Source organism: Vidua chalybeata, chromosome 13 (genome assembly GCF_026979565.1).
Source record: "Vidua chalybeata isolate OUT-0048 chromosome 13, bVidCha1 merged haplotype, whole genome shotgun sequence".
NCBI lineage: Eukaryota > Metazoa > Chordata > Aves > Passeriformes > Viduidae > Vidua > Vidua chalybeata.
The window spans coordinates 1135191-1150680 of record NC_071542.1 but is presented as its reverse complement, the minus strand read 5'-3'; the positions used below and the strand labels follow the sequence as shown (position 1 = coordinate 1150680).

Below are 15490 nucleotides of genomic sequence, written 5' to 3'. Positions count from 1 at the left end.
AGCCTCTGCCAGGGCTGGACAACCCTTTCAGGGAAGACATTTTTCCCTAATTTCCAATCTAAACCTCCTTGTTGTGAGGAGCCCAAAACTGCCCGCAGGATCTGAGGTGTGGCCTCAGCAGTGCCCAGCACGGGGGGATGCTCACTGCCCTGCCACAGCATTGCTGCTACAGCCCAGGTGCCATCAGCCTTCTCCTGGGTTCGTGTTCAGCTGTGCCCAGGTCCTTTCTGCTGGGGAGCTTTCCAGTCCCTCTGCCCCAGCCTGCAGCACTGCAGGGAGTTGTGAGCCAAGCACAGAACCCAGCTCTTCACCCTGTTGAATCTCAGACAGTTGGCCTTGGCACTGGATCTGGCCTGTCCTGGTCCCTCTGCAGAGCCCTCCAGCAGAACATTCCCACCCCACTCAGCACTGTCTGCCCCCTGGCTGAGGGTGCCCTCGATCCCCTCAGGCCAACCCTTCTCCTTTCCTCCCCAGAGCAGCTCCCTTTCCTCAGTTTGATTTCCAGCAGGGGACTTTGCTGCAGGACCCCATAAGCCCCAGTGCTGGCAGCACAGCTGGGCAGTGGCTCCAAGGTTAGACAAACGAGCAGTGGGACTGTGACAGGCTGCACTGCGTTTGCAGGACACACAGCCACAGTCTCCCTTTTGTATGTCTGCATTTCAGTGGTTTCCAGAAAGTCTAAAGGTACGTTTTCCAGGAAATTAAGAGAATTCAGTTATGATGACAAAATGTTAAAGGTGCAACTTGCAGCAAAATCCAGGAGCTCTTCAGAAGCTCCTCCTCTCTGTTTTGTGGTTCATGAGGTGATTCATCCCAGAGACCCTGCCTTCCCAACTGCCTCAGCTCATACAGAAGCTTAAGCCTGTGTCTATGTTGCAACTTCAGCGTAAGGGATAATGGTTCCTAATTGTTGAGTAGCACATTGAGTGCAGTAAGTGCTGACCTCTCTCTGCAGCACTGTGCCACAGAAGGAATGGCTTTTGTGTTGAAACCCAATTGGAGTAGCTGTAATGCTTCATGCATCATTTTAATGGCACTCTCAAAAAGCCTGGTATCTCGGTATGTCATTATCTCAGACTCTGCAGTTGTTGTTTCTTATTTAAATGTCCTATCTCACTTGAGATTTAATGTAATTAGAACCAGCCTGTGGAAAAATCTTTTTCTATTATGTCTTAGCTATTGTTCCAGTCAAGATGGTAAAGCAAATCAAACAGGATATAATGAAAATGATAAAACCATTTGCAAGAGGCAGTTTTCCTGAGGGAAGCAAAAGGCAGCACCGCTTTTCATTTTGCTTTGTAATTCTAAACATGGCATGGGCCTGGAGTGACTCCATGGAGACTTGTCCAATACACCTGAGAGCACAGACAGGTACAGCTGGCAGGAATCTGCCTTGCCTGATCCAACAGGGAACCAGAAGCACCACAGCAATAAGCTTCTTCCACTGTCACTGCTGCTGTCCCAGCCTGTTCAGCCAGCACTGGGTCTGCTTGCCAGCCAAGGTGTGTGTGAAGGAGCTGGGCCTGCAGTAATGAACAGCTGAGGTTGTTATTTTCACCTCGAGCTGCAGCATCCTGGCTGGGGAGCTGCATCCAGAGGGTGGTGTCTGCAGAGGCACTGGTACCCACAGCCTCGGTGTAACGTGTGTCTGCAGCAGAACTGCTGCTCCCGCTGTGGGAGGAGAGGGAAAAGTGTCCAGGGCTTTCCTGGTCTGGCTTGGAGGCCACATCACAGCAAGGCAGGAGCCCTGACTGCTGTCTCTGCTGCGTGATTGCTGAGCAGTTCAGGTGTTACTGTTCCACATCTCTTGGCTTTTCTATTAGGTTTATAATTTGACATCAAAACTGTTTTGCAATGTATTTTCTCTTTTGTGCACAAGCCGCCTGTGAGCAGGCTTTTGTATTGTCAGCACGTGTTACAGAAATCTATATTAATTCTCAGCAGTATTGATAAACTTCAGCTGTGAGAGGGAGGCTCTGATCCAGGGCTGCGTGCCATGGGCAGAGCTGGGCAGGCAGTGCCTGCACGGGGTGCTGCCAGGGCTCTCAGTCCTGCTGTTCTAGAGGGGATGGATCGAGTGCCCAGTGGTGCAAAGCCTCTCCAGCCAGGCACTGCTGCTGCCCTGCTGTTGGGTTTACCTGGCACCATGGCCTTTGGAGTGCAGAGTGCAGCCAGCTGAATCTGTCTTCACACAAATGTCAGAAGCAACTGGTCATGCTTATTTTTTCAAAAGCAACTTATGTAAAAATGTAAAGGATCAAAATGCAAGTAATTCAAATGATTGAAGAAATCATTAGGTTAATACCTGCAAACTCTTGTGTAACTTCAGATGTAATGAAAAAAAGAAAATCTACCTGGAAAAATTATCTTTTTTTGTAGGTTTCTAGGTTTGGTGCTGACTAATTTATAGATCACCTGTGCACAAGTTTGCCTCTTCTGTTACCTTGATCTCTTTGGAATTGAAGAAACAGTAGCTTCTTCCTCTTATCCTTCTATCCTGTTCCTTTCTTGTAAAGAAATGATTAAATACTCAGAGTACAAATGCTGCACATGAATATTTATAAGAACTTTTATAACATTTAGCGAGGCAATGCTTCATGGCTGTCTCTTTCTGAATGCACATAAGAAAGTGCCATAATTTCTTCGAAGCTGCACTGAGTCCTTATTTGCTACTGGGTTGGCAGGAGCTGGAGGCTCCTTGGGGCTGCAGTCATTGATGATGACAAAACACAGAGATCATTGGGGTGTTTCCTACTTTTCTGTTAAAGCACTTGGCTTGTGTTTAATATCTCATAAGAACGCATTTTTCATGCATCATTTACATTTAAGTTGCAGAAAATTGCTAGGTAGAAATCTTGTTACTGGCATTGGATAAATACCTGATTCCTGCGTTGATACTTTGGCCTGGGAAGAAACAAAGTGAAATGTCTTCTGCTTGGAATACTGACACTGTGGGACAATTGAGTGGCCCTGGAGCACACTGTGCAAAGCACTTGGAGGGTCCTCCTGTTAATGCAGAAGTGCTTTAGCCTCCACTTCTCTGCATATTGTCTCTCTGGAGTAGGGCATCCTGTGCATACCTAATTGCCTGTGTAATGCCTCAGAGTGTTGTCACACACCCACTTCTAAAAAGCAAATGGAAACTAGTAGCTCTTAATAGCAGATTTTTCCCCTTGACATCCTGAAAGAATTTAGATCAGATTAAGCACAGAGGAGAAAGAAGAAAGGCTTTAGGAATAAGCAAAAAGGAGAGGGGGTTAGAGTTGTGATTTGCTAAAGCTGAAGATAATTTTAGAACTGGGTTTGGAAGTCCTTGCTCATAATCCTGTTGTAACCTCTTCCCTTCTCCCTTATAAAATATTTGCCATAAATTGCATGTTCTCATGTCCACAAGGTTACTACATGAATTGAAGACTTTCAGTGTTTTTTAGAAGCTGGAGTGCACGACGTGGATTGGAAGTTCCCTGTTGGAGCTTGGCACAGCACGTGTCGGTCTGTGTGATGTGCTGCTGAAGTGCCCCCCGTGCCGGGGCTGGTCCAGCAGACCCACTCGAGGGCAGAGTGGGAATCACCCCAAATCAGAGTGGGAATCACCCCAAATCAGAGTGGGAATCACCCCAGGGCTGTGGGCAGAGCCTGGGACCTCCCGTGGATCTGCTCCAGCAGGGGCTGCCTGGGTGTTCCACACCCTCCCGCTGGGTTCTGACAGGCTGCTTTCTGTGGGGTGGGCTTTAAACAATGCCCACTGTAACATCTTTCCCTGGATCAGCTGGCTAAGTTAATTCTCCCTGGAATTCATTAATAGTATAATATTTCTGGTTTGTAATCATATTTTCTCAGTTTTAAGTCCCTTTTTCTCTGATCACATTTACTTTAGCTTTCTGCCTGGGATGTGTGTGTCTTCTGTAGATCTCAGTCTGAAGATACCCAGAATATTCCAAGGATCTGATACTTGTGATTTCTTCATTTTGTGTCTGTGTTTATAAATATGTCTAATTTATACTTCTCTGCTACAGCAGTATGCAAACTATAGAGGTGTATTTTTAAAGAAGGCACCATTTATGTGACTTTAACCCCTGAACTACTACTGTACTTAATTTTCAGACAGTGATTTTGATCTCCTTCCCAGATGTTTTGGGCACAGTAATTATTGGAATTATTTTCATCATTAGCAAAGGACAATTGAAGGAGACTATCAACAAACAGTTTAGTTTACATTTCAATTAAAGCTGTACACTTGTGGCATTACATTTATCACTAGATATTACAATAATAATTTTGAAAGACAATAATGCTCTCAGTTGTGCTTTACTTGTGCAAAACTTTTGAACTTGATGCATGACCTCTGAGCATGTCAGAGTCAGAACTTGGTTACCTCTGTAAGAAAAGTACGTGCTCACCTGAGAACTCTTGGAGTTTAGCAGCAGGCATAATTCAGGATCTTGGGAAAATGCTCCCAAGTTTGCATCGACAAGGAAACAAAGGTATTGTCCACATTGGTGTGGAGCAGCTCATCAAATCCACCTAAACAGATTAAAAAACCTGTAGTCCTTGGATAATAATATCTACAAGATATTATAAAACAAGAGTTTTCATATCACATTTTTCATAGGGAATATTGAAATTAGACTTAAAAAAAAAATAGTATGACAGCTCTTCCTAATTTATTTCTTTGCACTGAATTTTTAGTAAAAATGAAGTGTGCACCAGGGAATGCATAGGCACAGCAAGTGGTAAAATCCCAGGGACCTTTAGAGACTTTCATTTGTCTCTGGTTCCTGGCATATTAAAGGTTTGTGGACTTTTGAGGCAGAATTTATTTTATTACTACTACAGAGCCTCAAACTGAAATCTTCCATCCTGCCCTGTGAGCCAAAGGCCTTGACTCAAGCAGGGATCTTGCTGCTAGAGCTCGGTGTCTGACTGCAGAGCAGTGACTGCTGGAATTGCTGCCACGGAGGGGAGGTGAGGGATCTGCCTGCTCCTCCTTCAGCTCGGCCATTCATGATGCTGCTGCCTCACTTCAGCAGGCAGCCATCTCATTATCTCTGGGAAGTCTCCTCTGCCCTTTTCCTTTCCCATTCTTCTTGCTACAAGTTTAGCAAGTAATTAAAAGAGTGGCTGAGGAGTGAAAGTGGAATTTTTCCAAATGCTGTTCCTTGTGAAATGGAATACATCGCCCACACATCCCAGGGCAGTGATTGAAGATCTCCTCACATTTGTCTTACTTGAGATTTAAGCAAAATCATCTGCTGAGCATTTCAGTCTATCCATGTGCATTACAATCCATCCAGGCTCCCTGAAAAGAAAAATGGGAAAATAAGACATGGTTAATGTCCCAGGCTTTATGTGGAGAGAAGAGATTTAACATGGGGCATTAGAGACAGAGCATTGGGAGCCCGTCCTTTTGGTAAATGCCTTGGGTTACCTGGGCCTTGGAAGAGCTCTGGGCTGGAGCAGCAGTGCAGGGAGCTGGGGCTGCCTGGCTGTGGCACTGCCTGGGGCTGCAGTGTGTCCTGGCAGGGCAGGAGCTCCTCCTGGAACCCACCCAAAGCCCAAGCCTTGCTTTGGCACAGCCACGGGTGAACAGAAGTTGTGCAGAGCTGCTCCTTACAGCCACTGTCTCTCCACTTTACTCTTCCTGTTCCTGCAGTACCATATGGAAGTAAGGAAAGTACTTTGCTCTCTAAAGAAAGAAAGAAAGAAGAAATAAGTATTTTGATGTAGCAAAAATTCCTGTATGAACATGTATTTTGAAGACCTGCACAGCACAGAGCAGATCTGCTTCAGCTTCTCAGCTCTGCTGTATGAAGCAATCAAGAAGCCAATCCTACACCTGTATCCAGGCAGCTGATAAATCTCCTGTTATTAACTTCAGCTTTTTGATTTTTTTTTTTTTTTTTTTTACATACAGAATTCTGGCATCCAAACAAGTCTTCTGCCTTTATTGAGTTTGACATACTGCAATTTCTCTCAAAATTAAGGCTTTGGGATCCCTGTTCACATACCAGGTTTCAACAAAAAGCTTTATAAAACAGCTGGCTTTAAAAGCTGAGTGATTGTCAGATGAGAAATGATTTGTACTTGAAACAGTCATAGAAGGTGAAGTTAGTAGTGACTCATTTTCTGGTTATATTTCTGCAAAAAATATTTTTGCAAATCACTGAAATCCAAAAAATTTAGCATTTAATCTTTATTCACATTACTGAGACTGGTTTTTCTGTCAAATAACTGCTGGGTACTATTGCAAACAAAAGGCTTGCTTTTTAAAACAGCTTTAAAATAAAGCACAAATTCCTTGTATTTGAAAAACCATGTTTCCTGTCTTCCTTGTGCCTCTGTATATCTTCTTTGCAGATGCTGAATTTTAGTGAGGTATAAATAGATAACTTGGTTAACAAGTATACAAAAGGCTAAATTAACTTTTAAATCTAGTACGTTTTAATTTCATTTTTCTATGTTGATACTGAGAAACCAAAGTGATGAAAGTGGAGTGTTATGAATGTTCTGTGGGTTAGGACTGGCTATAAGTGACAAGTCTGAAACTGGTTGTAGGTAGGAGGTGCTACTGAGCAGGATGCTATGTATTAATCTTTGTCCTAAAATTAGTCAGGGGTTTTTATGAGCAGTCTGAAAGAAAATGTAAATAGGGAGAGCAGGAGATTTGAAAGCAGAGATATGCACTGGCTATACAGGGAAAAAATATGGAGGAAATACGTTTTATTTATAATGTACAGCTGTAAACTGGGAATAAAAGATTTTAGGCCAGGCTTGCCTGATTGCACTGAGAGAAGTGAAGCTGCTCAGAAGCTCGTGGAAGGCATGAGCACATCATTACTGATAACAGAGGACAGTGCCTGGCCTCCAGGTGTGCAGGGATTGCTGCAGCAGTGGAAGCCTTGTGCTGGTGTTTGTCCCCAGCGTGGGACCCCGCGCTGCCTTTGCAGAGCAGCGCCCAGGGGTGCTGCTAACAGGTCACAAGTGGCACTGGGGGTTAAAGGTGTGGGCAGCTTCATTTCCAGAGAAGGGCAGAGAGCTCCCTTTATTCCTATTTGTATTTGAAAATAGCAAAGTAGAAGCAGAAGTGCTGCTGAAAGCGATGAGTAAGGCAGCGTTGATGGCTGTCACGGTTACCGTGGCAACCCCTTGGCCACGGGTTGGGATGCCATCCCTGTTTATGTAACCATCTCAGAACATATGCCACCACCACTAATTAAGCCAAGGTTGAGCCCAGAACTTTGAAACCTGCCATGGCTCTTTTTTTTCTGTAGGAATTGCAGGGTTGAGCAGTGCAGGGAGCGTGGAGCCTCCTGTGTGACCATCCTGGGGACACCTGGCGTGACCTTGCCCTCCGTGTGCAGGAAGTGGCAGCAGGGCAGCCTGGGCTGTGTCCCTGAGCAGTTCCCTCCGGCAGGGGAATGTGGTGGTGTCTCCTGGCCACTCCTGGAGACTGAGCCCAGGAGCTCAGAGGGAGCAGGGGCAGAGCTTTGCTGCTGCTGTTGTCTCACGCTGGTTCTTGTTATAAACAATATACTTCCAAATGCCACAGTGTTGCACAGGGCAGGAATAAACCTCCCTCAAGACCCTCCAAGAGAGCTGGTAATAGCAGCCTGTCCCATTTCACTCGGAATGGCAGTGACAAAAGGTAATTGCCCTGAGCTTGGTGTGGTTTCTGGTGTGGGCTTGTAGCAGCCCAGTTTGCTAATAAAGTATTCTTGTCATAAAAATCTCGTTTGAAAGGCAAGGAATTCAGATGAGTGTGATTCTGCTTTTACCTTCAGACCCCTGTAGACTGGTATTGAGTCATCTCAGCAGTACAAGAGTAGAAAATTCACATTGTGCTTTTTCTGGCTACAAAAGGCTTCGCATTCTCAGGATTCTGTCAAGCACAAGTAGCGAAATTTGCGTCTGGCAATCAGGTCCTTTAGGAAAACATTTCTATCTGTAAAGAAGAAGTAAAGAAAGAGAATTGAATGTTGGTGGTGATTTTCTTTCCTTTGCTAGAGCTCGTTTGCTGTGCTCCAGCTTTGTTGTTTCCTGCTGTGTCGTGCTGCAGGCGTTCCCAGGTATGATCAGCAGCCCCTTCATTAGCAGCTGCTTCATTAGCAGCGGGTGTGGGCCGGGCCGGCCGGGCAGGAGCCGCTGCAGGGCCGTGCCAGGCTGGGCTCCGGCCCGGGGCTCCTGCCCGGGGCTCTGGGATGAGCCACCTCTGGCGTTTAGGTGGCTGCTCCTGCTGCCCCAGAGCAGATGGGCAGTGAGGAGGGCAGGGATTTCCTGCCTGCAGCAGCCTGCTCCTCATTCCTGCCTCCCCTTGCTCCTCCTTCAGCACTGGCTAAGAATTAGAGTGGTTTTACACGCTTGATAGGTATAAACATCTGTCTGTGGAAATGCAGGGTATTTCTTCTCTCATGGAGTAAATTGAGCACATTCCCCAGCTGCAAAAACCAGTCATTGACTGGAAAGATAAAAACTAACACAGGATTTCTGTTGCATTTCCTTTCTGATTCTGTCCTTGAGTATATTTAATGATGCCTTCACTGCATAGTTTTCCACGTGTGGAGTATTTTAAAGTATGGAATCAGATTTTGGGAACTAAAATAAATTACTGGGGTTTTGTTGGGGTTTTTTTCCTGCCCTACATCTTGTCTCTTTTGGTAGGCTAAAAAGCTGATGACTGACTGTGAGATGCCCTGGGTTTGGCTGTTAGTCCTTCTCTGTCCCCATGGAGGGAAAGGGCTGCACACAGAGCCCCCACAATGTGCCTGGAACACTGGGGTGTTGTGGACTGGCAGGCACAACACAATCACCAGAATAAGGAAGAAGTCAATTCTTATTATGTATGCTAAAAGCATCCAATGCCAGCACCTCCTAATTCCTTTTCTGAATTTCATCTATGCTGGTGCTTTTTATCCCTAATAACATTCTTATCAGTGGTGGCTTGCCATTTTATGGGGATGGATTTTAGGCAAAGCGTAAGTAGAATAAGCAAAGAAATTATCTGTTGTAAACTTCAACATTAGTAAACATTAATATCTTTAACCTTTTGACTTGGAGCTCATCACTCATTTCATTGCTCTGGCTTATGACTGCAGATTAAAATTTCTTGTATTCATCTTGCTTGCTGAAGTAGCTTATTGGGAAGGATAAATGACACCCTAATTAGAAGAGTAGCCTGTGTGAGAATAAGCTGCTGGAACCAGCTTTGATGGTCAAAAAATTACCTGTAGCTAGTTTCTCAAGATTATCAAAGAGGCCCTCAAATTAGAATGTCTGTCTTTGATCATAGATGTGAGGAATGAGGCAGAATGAGTGCACCAAGCAGATGGCAGTGGGAGGAGATGGTTGCTGTGGAATGGGAAACTGGAGGAGTTTTTACAAAGATTCAGGCCCTTTCCAGGCATTGCTCTACCACATAGTGAATGAGATAGCAATATAGGGCTTATTTTTATTTCTATTTTCCACCATAAAATAGTAATGTATGTGTCTTCAAAAGTTAAACTGATTAGGTTATTTTTAGAGAAAAATCCCTCTTCTGTCATTCCTCTGTAACCTTACCCTGATGTTTCTAACCTGTAGTGTGACAAGCTTCAAACAGTACTAATCTTTAGTAATCTCTTTCCACCTGGCTAATTCCCACTGCCTGACCTGGCTGTGGGTTTGTCCAGATCCCTGCAGGACCTGTGGGTGTGACACAGTCCCTTGGCCCAGGCACTGACAGCCCCAGGCCCCAGCTGCCCAGTGCCAAACATGAAGTCACAAAAGGAAGAAATGGGATGGCCCAGGACTGAGTTCCAAGTCTGGGACAGAGTGACAAAGTGTGGGAGGAGGAGAGAAAGGCCTGAGCTTACCATGGGAGATGATGGGATCGCAGTGCTCCTGCACCATGGGGTTATTTTGCTGGATCAAGCTAAAACCACTGAAAAAGCAGGATCTGGGAAGAGGAGGAGCAGTCAGGCCCAGCCCCCAGCAGTGCCTGCCCTTCACCCTGCCCAGACTTCTCCAGTGGCCAGCACAGGAACAACCTGGTAATGAGCAAATCCTCTTCTCCACTGGAATGGTTAATGCTGGTTTCGAGCTCTGAAGTTGGGAGCTTTGGGCTCACCCCACCTCGTACAAGTGTCATGGCTCATCCCATGTATTAATGTCTGGTTGTTCCTCTGAATCCACTGACCCCTTGATCTCAGTGCCAGCTTCTTTCAGGAACTGTTTTGTGTGGAATAATTTTCTTTTTGGAGATGTAAATATGCTGCATTGGGTTTATTGCTTTTTTTTTTTTTTTTTTTTTTGAGATAGACACTAAATGGGAACACCCAGTCTGTCTTCTTTATGTGATGGATCATTTAATATACTATTACATTATTTTATTTGTCTCAGTTCTGACTAAACTATCCTAATCTTTTTGTTTCACTGAAGGGATGAAAAGCTTTCCATATTAAAATATTTTTGTGGCTGTTTTATGCAGCATTTCTTCCTGAGGTGTCATAAATAGAACTGAGTGCAATACTCAGTAAATCATGTCATTGATTTTCTCACACAGAAAGCATGTAATCTGCTGGTTGCCTGGCCTTTGCTGTGACACCATTTGCATGCTCTGCCATTAGGAATTGGAGAGAACTTCTTAAAAGCTTAAAATAAGATTGTGCCATTTCTCTTTTGCTCATTGGTTCATGGTTGGTAGGAAGAGCAGGTTTCCTTTGCAGAAGTGATGATAAAGAGCAGGTCCCTTCACCATGTGCTGAACTGATGCCTGGTTCTGATAAGGGACTGTAATTTTGCACAGCTCAGCCACCTGGTTCCTGAATTTCTCCACAATTCTTGCCTCTGCACAGTCCAGTCCTGCTGCGCTGTTGCTGTAATTTATCGGTTATTTTTAATACCTTCTTTTTTAATAATGGCTCCTAGTGGTTCATTTTTAAACTTAATCCTGCCAAGTCTTTATTTAATGACTCCTAAGGTTCCCAGGGGGGACTGGGACCACTGGAGGGTGCCCACTGTGCTGCAGCCTCGGTGTTGTAGCTGTTGCTGTCCTGGCTGTGAGCCAGCCCCTCCCTCCTGAGTTACCTGCCGTGACACTTCAATGTGTCTTTGGTTCCTGTTTAGTCAGTTCTTCCCCGTCCTTTCCAATGCTGATTTGTATTTTGATATCCACAAGTTATTTGCTAAACTGAAATGGGGGTTTGGGGGGATTTTGGGGGTTGGCACTTGTGTGTTTTGCTGCCTCTGGTGTTCAGATCTTTGGAGCCAGGGCCTGCAGGAGTGCAAGGGAGAGAGGCTGAAGCAAACACAAGTTGCAGAATTGCTGGACTCCACAATCCAGGGGTGATCCACCCTGTTTTCCTTCTCAGGCTGTGCTCAGCAGAAGGATAACCACAACTGTTCCCAGGTCTCTGGCTATAAAAGCACTATAATGTTTCTCAGGTATTGCTTTTTTGTTTGTTGTGAGCAGACTCTGGAGACGTTTGGTAAACTTCATTCTTCTCCACGAGTGTTTGCATGTGCTTAAACAAAAGGAAAAAAGATCAAAGGGCAGAATTTCAAGTGGGCCCAGGAAGGGTAAATCAAAGATAATTAGATTGGTCAAGATACAGTCATACTTTTAAAATGCTGTGAGGGACTTAATTCTCATAGTTTTTCTTAAATAAAGTAGGGAGAAACTGAAATGCACTAGAACTGAGGATACTTTTTTGAAATTATAATTATTGTGCTTTTTTCCTGTCAGCTGATATGCTTACCCATAATTTGCTGCTAAATCTTAGAATGGTGTACAACCATTTTCAGAAAGCACATCATTTATAGTTTGGCTTACTTCACTTTGTTAAAAGTAGAAAATAAAATCAATTTTCCATGTAAATAAAAAAGCATTCCTAAAGAATATACTGTGCTGCTGTGTCTGAGTGATCATCATTAGAAGAATTTATATATATATATATCTAAATGGACCAAATATATTTAAAATGTTGTTAATACTAAATGATGACTTCTTTTTCCAAAAGGAAAAAAATCTCCAGTTACGAATGTCAAGAATTGTTATTACTGGGACTCATAAGAGTTCCTATTCAAATACCTGCCTTGGCTGCCCGCTGGGCTCAGCACCACAGGGCAGAGCTTGGCCTTATTACAGCTCTGTGTGTTCCCAGTGTGGTGATGCAGAATCTGTTCAGAGTACCTGGGCAGGTCCCGAGGATATTCCTTGCCTTTTCCTTGCTCTGTGGCATTATCTCTTTGGGTTAGGTCAATTGCAAAGAAATGCCTGTTTTCTTCTGAAGCATCCCACATTGTCTAGCCCTGGGCAGGTTTTTTCTCCAGTTTGTTGGTTATTTCTATCACGTTTTATCTTTGCAAGTTTTAGGGAGGAAAAAAAAGCCCATATTTAAGGTTTTCCTTCACTTACTTAGTATTATGAAATACTTATGTAATTTGAGCTCTTTTTGAAGGAGAAGAAATACAGTGTGAAACATTAAAACAGGAAAAAAAGCCCTGTCTGCAGCAAGATAAAACTTCTTTTTTAACAGAAGTGGTAATGCCCAGCATTTATGGAAATGTCCATCTGTGCTCTCTGCCAGAGTCAGAGCTCTGGTTTGGTACTGCAGTGAGCTGATATTTAGCAAATATCCCTCACTTTGGGAATAAAGTTGTGCCAGCCCATAGTGCTTCTTGCACTCTTTAGTGCCGTGGGCTTTCCTGGCACGCCCTGAGTGAAGGGAGTGCTGGACACTCTTGGGGAGCATTCCCACAGCCCACTGCCCCCCAAGCAGGACCTGCACGAGTGTCGGGTTTTAAAACAGGCTCTTCAAATGTTTATGGTTACATTAAAATTTAAAAGAAACAGAACTCAAACCCTGGCAAAGAATAGCCATCCCCTTTTCCCTGCTGTGTGAGACTTGCACTGCTGTTTATGATGATCAGTGACTGTCCACATGCCTCTAAGTGGTTCAGACAAACCACAAAGCCCTGGTGGTTTTGTGGCCTTTGGGCACTCCCGTATAGGAAGCCCAGGTTGAATTCCCACTGCTGATTTTTTCAGTCTGAGGACAGGCCTGGCAGTGGGGAGAGGTTTGTGGTTGTGCAGCAGCCCTGACTGGACTGGTGCCGAAGAAGGCTGATCAATGCAGTTTATTCTGCAGCATAAAAATTGCAGCCCCATTGTCAGGGCCAGCAGCACTACAGGTAAGTGGATTTTCCCTGGAGGAGGACAAACCGAAGGAAACCTGTGCCAGGGTGTGGTGATCCCAGAGGAGACCAGAGGGTGCTGGTTGCAGCTCAGGAAAGTCCCAGCCTTTCAGTGGGGGGAGATTTTTGCAGCACACAGCATTGCAAGCACATGTCTAATAGGTGCATTCATTTTCATATGCTCATTCACTGAGCAGGCCTGATTAATTAGTGCGTGTCACCATCTGGTACTTACCAAGACTATTCATTTTTAAAATGTTGAAATTGTAGGGAATGTTGCACACCAATTAAGTTCTTTTTAATTGGATTATTTTAGTATAAAGTATTACTGGAGAAGGCCTTCATTGTGATTCAGCCAGCATGCATCCAAAGGAGACCTGCCAGCCTGAAATTACCTAGAACAAAGGCAAAATGCCTGAAATGCATGTTTATTACTATCTTCATGCACTCAGCAAAGATGATGTCAACAAATAAAAGCACCACAGAGACATTTCTGCATTGCTGTGCAAGCTTCCTGACACGAGGGTATCTCAGCTGATCCCTGCTTCATCTTTGCTCTGCAACTCCAGATGTGTCATCTTCTCCCTCTGACCTGAAAACTGAAATATGCTTTTGCCTTCCTGACTGCTTGATGCCAACTCAACAGGGCCAGGCTGAGCCCTCCTGTGCACAGCTGTGTACCTGCTGGAATGAGGAGCATTAGTCTCATATACACATGGAAGGATTTGGCCTTTAAGGCTGATAAATTATCTGTGCTGACTCAACCATTTAGTGAATGAAGTGTCACGATCTGCTGTTGGGAGCAGAAGTTGTCTGTCTGTACTTGCTCCTGACACTGACTCACTGGTGAATTTTAGTTCCTTAACGTCACTGCACTGCAGTGGTTCCCCGTATAAATTGTGAATAGTTCTGTTTACCAACTTACATAAAAGGCTTTGAGATACAGGGATGAAATGCAGACTGTTGATGTCACATATTTGCTATTAATACTTTCTTTACGAGTCTGATGCTGTTTTGTAAGTAACATCTTGTCATTGCCTTGATTTTGCATAGATTGAGCGTCTTCAAATGAGTTTTGTCACCTGAGCTACTCATTTCAGAAGAGCCAGGAGCTCTGCAGGGTGCACATTCCTGTTCCTTAGCAGGTACATGGAGTGTCAGTGGAAGCAGGGAAGGTAGGGAAGAAAAGACACCTGGTCACTTGCAGCTGGAGAGATCTGAGGTGTGACTGCCTGGGTCTCTCGTTGCCCTGTTTTGTTCTGGAGATAGTGCAGGAATCCAGCGATGAACAATGTCGGGATGATTTTTTCCCTGTCTTTGTGTGCATTTTCAGTCCCTTCGATGGCCTCTGCTGCCCCCTGCCAAGCTGCAGCTGGAGACAGCCATGGAAGCAGCAGCCTGCTGAAAGATTTCATTTCTCTTATCACTCCTAATTACTCTCACCATAATTAGCACACATAATAGAGAATTTGTAGTTGAAAAAGTAATTCTTTTTAAAGGAGAGGAAAGCAGCAGAAAGATTGCTTTTAGTTGTTCAACAGGGAAGAAACTGACTTTTTTTTTAAGATTGCAAATGCTTGTTTCAGCATATAAAGGTCACTGTGGATTTAATTTGAAATAGCGTAGGAGTGCTTCTGATTTCAAAGTACAAAAGTAGCACAGTGTTGGAATTGTTTTGGTTGTTTTCTTAAGATCCATTTCCTCTAGTTGGAAGGTGGCTGTTTCCTCTGTGGTGCAGCTGCAGGCAGTGTCAGGGCCTGTGACAGGAACTGCTCGTCCTGCTGTGCCCAAGCCAGTTGCAAACCCAGCTGGGGTTCACAGACCCAGGGAGTCAGTGGCTCTTCTGTTCCAGGGTGTCACAAATCATCCTGGGGTCAGGGCTGTGTTCAAACCAGTTCTCTTGGCAGTTGGAGGCCAAAAGAGCTGAAATACCTACCCGTGGCTTGTGTGTACTCTGTGTCCAGGTTCCACATCTGCATTTCCACAGTCACCAGGTGTGTGATTGCTGAGGTAAAGTGCTGCAGGCAGCGCTGCTGGCACACAAGGGGGGTGTTCTGGCATGAAGCACAGAGCTGTAGTTGTTACTCTCTCTGGAGAACTGTGGTTCTGCTGAGTTTCCTGTAGTTGAGTGTGACCCTTCTCTGGCTTAGAGGAAGTGTTGGAGCAAAGGAGAGTGCCCAGTGTGTTGTGACACAGGCAGTGGTGGCATCACATCAGGATGTAGCCCTGGGCAGGTGGGCACTGCAGAGCTTCCTCAGTGCCCCTTTTTCCTGGCAGGAAATGCCTGGAACACCATAAAGCCGCCTGCCTTGTGATGGGA

At 44.8% G+C, this 15490-nt stretch overlaps 1 protein-coding gene and 1 long non-coding RNA gene across 4 annotated transcripts in view; one reads left to right on the top strand and one right to left on the bottom strand.

Annotated features, from left to right (window-relative positions):
* Nucleotides 1–15490, top strand: part of PEAK1 (pseudopodium enriched atypical kinase 1) — a 108949-nt gene that overhangs the window by 57179 nt on the left and 36280 nt on the right. The gene's annotated exons all lie outside the window — the stretch shown is intronic.
* LOC128794571 (uncharacterized) lies at nucleotides 4256–7906 on the bottom strand. Its single transcript, XR_008433191.1, has 4 exons — nucleotides 7776–7906; nucleotides 5429–5686; nucleotides 5229–5299; nucleotides 4256–4524 (listed from the first exon to the last, which is right to left on the bottom strand). It is a non-coding gene; the product is annotated as an uncharacterized LOC128794571 (long non-coding RNA).